The sequence below is a fragment of the Myxine glutinosa genome, chromosome 3 (genome assembly GCF_964187855.1).
Source record: "Myxine glutinosa chromosome 3, kmMyxGlut1.1, whole genome shotgun sequence".
Classification (NCBI taxonomy): domain Eukaryota; kingdom Metazoa; phylum Chordata; class Myxini; order Myxiniformes; family Myxinidae; genus Myxine; species Myxine glutinosa.
Window position 1 is genome coordinate 66,464,940 of NC_136263.1, and position 5,928 is coordinate 66,470,867.

A 5,928-nucleotide genomic window follows, 5' to 3' on the forward strand; every position below is an offset into this window, starting at 1 on the left:
GCACCCTCCCTTTAATGAGTTATATTTTCTGCCTCGTCGGAGTTTTGAAATCACATCTGGTCCGAATGATAAGGTGCGTGCTGCACTCCCCCGAATGACAGAGCGGATAACGGTGGGGGCTAGGAATGACGGGGAGGGACTCTCGCCAGTCGCTTTGTTCTCTCGGAGATTTTCTGATAATCGTATTCATATATAAATGAATGAGAATCAATGTGTTTTCAGGAAGGCTTGACTTGGCATGTTCTTGCTGTAGCTTGCTGTAGATGTCTGTCTCCTCCGGATCCGTATAAAGTGTTATTTTAATAAAGGTCTCGTCATTCTCAAGCCTGTTGGTGGAACTCTACTTCGATCAGAAAAGGTGGTTTCTGACATATATATATATATATATATATATATATATATATATATATATATATATATATATATATATATATATATATTGTCGCGATCCCGGCTGTGAAATGGTTCCCAGCACGGAATACGGACGTTAATGTCCGGGCTTCAAGTAGTCCACGGAGTGGACAGAGAGAACTCAATAAACACAATTGTGTTTTAATCGGCCTTCTAGGGGTAAGGCACGATGCTTTATTGGCTCGATCACAAAAACCATAAATGGTAACAGAATGGAATACACTGCACAAAGCCTGCAGGAACTGTCGGCCCCAGAAGCTCCAATCAGGACGCAGGCAATATCACTCGCGGTTCCAATCGACGATCTCCGGGACTCGGAGGGTAACAGAGTGGAATACACCGCACAAGGCCTGCAGGAACGGTCGGCCAGCAGCTCCAACACGACGCAGGCAATATCTGACTCACGGTTCCAATCCACGAGATCCGGGAATCACTCGTTCTCTTCCGGAGTTACTCACTCGTAAAATACAGAACGGTAAACGATCAGCCCAACGCAGCTGTCGTGAAGATTAAGGGAAATCCCTTTATCTATTTCCCACTCGGAGCCTTCGAGTCGCGTCCGTTGCATAAGATGGCGACAGCGCTCTCCGACCCTCCACCAATCGCGTGCCGAATCGCCACCCAATCGCGTGAGGCTCAAAGGAGGTCACGTCATGTGGTGGGCGGGGCACTCATTTGGGTGAGAACAAAGGTGGTTCCACCGGTGGTTTCTCACAGTCCTCCCCCCCTAAGTAAAAACCCCGTCGGATAGACGGCGTTTTGAAACCAGCATTTGTAGTAGGTGCAAATCACATGGCAATATGATGGCGGTAATTGTTAACAGGCAATTAACGCAATTAACAATTAGTAACAATTATTAACAACAATAACGCACCAACGCAACAATACACGCAACGCAAATACGCAACGCAATAGCGCAACAATAACGCAATTATTACCGCACAGGCAATTAACAGGCAACAGGTTAACAGGCGTTAACAGGTTAACAGGCGTTAACAGGCAGGTTAACAATGAACAAGTTTTTCCCACACACAATATTAAACACCATACACCACATTAATATCTACCCCACAAGAGTTACACTTCACACAAAGCACAATAGAGAGGCAAGGGGGCCAAACTCAAGTTGGGGAAAACGTTGACAGGAGGGAAACGGGCCGAGACCTCGAGCGGCCGGTACTCCTCCGGTGTCGAGAACGACAGTCATATGCGTAATGACCCCTTTCACCGCACTGGTAACATCGGTCGTTCGGGTCGAAAGGCCTGCGGACCAAAGGGCGTCTGAAACGAGGCCGCCGCGACATGCCATTCGACATCTCGACGCACACACGCGATCCGCAAATTAGCCTTCCATCAAAGGCTCTGACCGAATCTTCAGCATCTAGTGGATCTTCAAACTCAACAACTGCAAATCCAGGTGGGTTTCGAGCAACCCATACGTTGCGGAGTGGTCCGTAATGTTCGAAGACCCTCCCTAGCTCGGCTTTCGCTGCTCCATTGCCCAGGTTTCCCACATATACCTTAGCATTAGCGTTCCGGCTGAATCGCGACATGGCGGGAGCGGTTCCTGAGGAGCACGGCACCTGAGGTTGGCTTGACGGGAGGCTCGGGTGGACTTCAGCTGACGCAACGTCACCGTCGGGAACTGGAGTCGAGGCGCTAGGCTCCTCGGGCCAGAGTGAAGATATGTCTGACTCCGCCACTCTCTCCGCCTGTTTACTCTGGGATCTAGTGACCACCCCACAGGTCAGAGTCAATGACTCCTCCCTGGTCATGGCATCATTGCCAATCAGCAAGGAGACCCCGGGTATCGGGTAGTAGGGTACCACCACACAGGTCATTGGACCCGTAAAAATGTCACTCCGGACCTCGAGGAGGGCAAGGGGATACCGGCCAAGAACCTGGTCAATGCCCCGAAGGAGGGTATACTCGCCGGTATAACGCATCTGAGAGGCCGGAACTACCCCCGCCCGGAGAACACACCGTGTCGCCCCAGTATCCCGAAGGTATTGGGCCTCAAACTTCAGCATCGAATCAGGGCCACCCACTAAGGCTGTCCCTGAATAATCCTGATACAGTGGATGAATGGAATTAGCCTCGGTGGCAGTGACCTCTGTCACCGATGCCACCGTCGTGTGCGAGGGCCCAGTTGATGAGCTCCACTGACCTCCCTCCGACTTAACAGGAGGGTTGCCTCGGTAGGCCGGACTAGCTGGATTAGAGAAGCAGCGGTTTTCACCGTGCCCCACGCGTTTGCAGAAATCGCACCAGGGCCATGCCCTGGTCTGCGGCTCGCGACCGCCACCAGTGGAGGGCATCGGAGAACCCTTCCCCTCGATCCAGCCGCCGGGCAGACGGGGGGCAGTCTTGATCGCAGAATCCTCCGTCTTACGACGCGACTGCGTGACTTGCAACATTTTGCACGCCAAAACATGTTTATCAATAAGGTTGACGCAGTCTGACAAGGAAACAGTGTCTTTGTCGACAAGAAACAATGCTAAGTCAGGCGGAAGCTGTTGATCGATACGGTAACGCACCAGGAGTTCCGCAACCGCTTGAGGTAACTCAACCTTGCTCTCCTTGAACCATCTCTGCAGCTGTTCCAACAAGGCCCGCGAATGTTCCTCATAGGTTTGACTGGACTCACGAGTCCAACTGAAAAAATTACGCCTATAAATACACGCGGACACCGCATAGGCGTTCAAAATCTCGGCCTTCAATGCCCTGTATTTGTTTGCGTCCTCGGTTGCCATCCTCGCATATACCTCCCTCGCCTTCTCAGATAGATGGCTAACAAGATGGCCGACCCACAAGCTCTCATCAATGCCACCGGCAGCCAACAACTTCTCCGCCATCTCCAGATACGCTTCTGGCTTCGTGTCTCCCGTCCAGTCCGGCAAACGAACATGAACAGTTTCCGGGACTCTTGCAGCAGACCCCTCTGCCCGCGGTCGTTCAGTCAACATTCGCAACTCATGCTCTCTGACGCGTTCAGCTTCTGCTGCTGCCGCACGCTCTCTCTCTCTCTCTCACGCTCTCTCTCTGCTGCCGCATGCTCTCTCTCTGCTGCTGCACGCTCTCCCTCTGCTGCCCTGTCATTCTCCCTGTTATACATGTCAAGTTGTTGAACCGGAGTCAGCCCGGTCCAGAAGGGCGAACGCATGCATTTAGTCATGATGGAATCGCTTCCTAACATATCGGGTTTAGTGACTGGGTCAAGGCTGATTGCGTCGCTCGCATCGCCACCCACGCGACTGTCAACATGATCAGGTTGAACTCTCACTTCTCTGGTCGACATAGCTTGGCTACGAGTTATCATAAGACAAGGCACAAAACACAACGCTCAAACACAACGCTCTGTTGGGGAAATACGACACGAACTACACAATATCACCACCGCACATCAAATTGCCAATGAGAAAAATACCACGTACAAATACTCACGTTTTTTTGTTTTTTTTGTCGGTTGTTTGGAGGGATCCGAAGCTATTCACTTATTCGGCAGTGAAGCACCACCCAAGACAGCGTCCCACGGCGAGAAGGCTCCTCCAAGACGGCGCCCGCTGGCGAGAAGGCTCCTCCAAGACGGCGTCCGCTGGTGAGAAGGCTCCTCCAAGACGGCGTCCGCTGGTGAGCAGATGCAAAGAAGAGGCAGATGCAGAATTCCCGTCTCAATTCGAATGTCTCTTACTTGAATGATCCTAGGACGAGCAACCCATTTGTCGCGATCCCGGCTGTGAAATGGTTCCCAGCACGGAATACGGACGTTAATGTCCGGGCTTCAAGTAGTCCACGGAGTGGACAGAGAGAACTCAATAAACACAATTGTGTTTTAATCGGCCTTCTAGGGGTAAGGCACGATGCTTTATTGGCTCGATCACAAAAACCATAAATGGTAACAGAATGGAATACACTGCACAAAGCCTGCAGGAACTGTCGGCCCCAGAAGCTCCAATCAGGACGCAGGCAATATCACTCGCGGTTCCAATCGACGATCTCCGGGACTCGGAGGGTAACAGAGTGGAATACACCGCACAAGGCCTGCAGGAACGGTCGGCCAGCAGCTCCAACACGACGCAGGCAATATCTGACTCACGGTTCCAATCCACGAGATCCGGGAATCACTCGTTCTCTTCCGGAGTTACTCACTCGTAAAATACAGAACGGTAAACGATCAGCCCAACGCGGCTGTCGTGAAGATTAAGGGAAATCCCTTTATCTATTTCCCACTCGGAGCCTTCGAGTCGCGTCCGTTGCATAAGATGGCGACAGCGCTCTCCGACCCTCCACCAATCGCGTGCCGAATCGCCACCCAATCGCGTGAGGCTCAAAGGAGGTCACGTCATGTGGTGGGCGGGGCACTCATTTGGGTGAGAACAAAGGTGGTTCCACCGGTGGTTTCTCACAATATATATATATATATATATATATATATATATATATATATATATATATATATATATATATACATATATATATATATATATATACATATATATACATATACATATATATATATATATATATATATATATATATATATATATATTGTTGCAGACGCGGTTTTTGATGTTATTTACCGAGCGGTTTGGTATTACCACGTCCGTACAAGTTATACCCGATTCCACCCGAACGTTGACTAATCGCGCTACAGATATTCAATTGGGAAACCTCTAAAGCGACCGGAAGAGAAGAAGAGAGAAGAAAGACAGAGTTTGGAGGAAGAACAGATTTATTATACACACACAAGCAATATTCTAGAGCGACCAATATTATTTACAGCAATAGATGGAAGAAGCAGTAACACAGTGCATTGTTAACTTATTCTATTTTATTTACTTAATCCCCAAGACAACGAGTAGGACAGGACGTTCACACTCACACGGTGGATATTGCAGGCAGGTAATGGCTTGAGGTGGATTGCTGGAGAGGGAGGCAAAGTCGGAGGCAGTGGCTTTCAATCCCTCCCGGTTTTGGCGGGAAAACCCTCCGTCGTGTAGCTGCGGCCGTCACGCGCTGGCTCGGTGCTCCTGCTCCTCTTCTTTGGGGTGGAGCCGTCTCCCACCGTTCAGCGCGTCTCTCCAACGACAAGGGATATTGCAGGCAGGTGGTGTTTGCGGTGGATTGCGCTCCTCTCTCAGATCATCTCCTCTTCTTCGGAACCCTCTCACTCAACTCCTTGGTGTAAAAGCGCATCTCTCTCAACTCATCTCCTCTTCTTCGGAACCCTCTCACTCAACTCCTTGGTGTAAAAGCGCATCTCTCTCAACTCGCCAAGCAGTCCCTTGCACTTGCTTTTATTACCTGCGGCGGAATTAAGCCGCCGGCTCCGAGGGCACGCCTACCGGGTCACTCACCGCGGTGCTGGTTGGCTGTTAGGGCCTGTTCACTTCTTCCCTCTCATGACGAGGTGGAGACACGCCTTTCTTCTCCGACCCTGCCTCATGGCCAATGGCGGATTGAAGGCAACCGACCAAAATGCAGAAGGCAATTGGAAAGGAGGTTTTGGGGAAATTG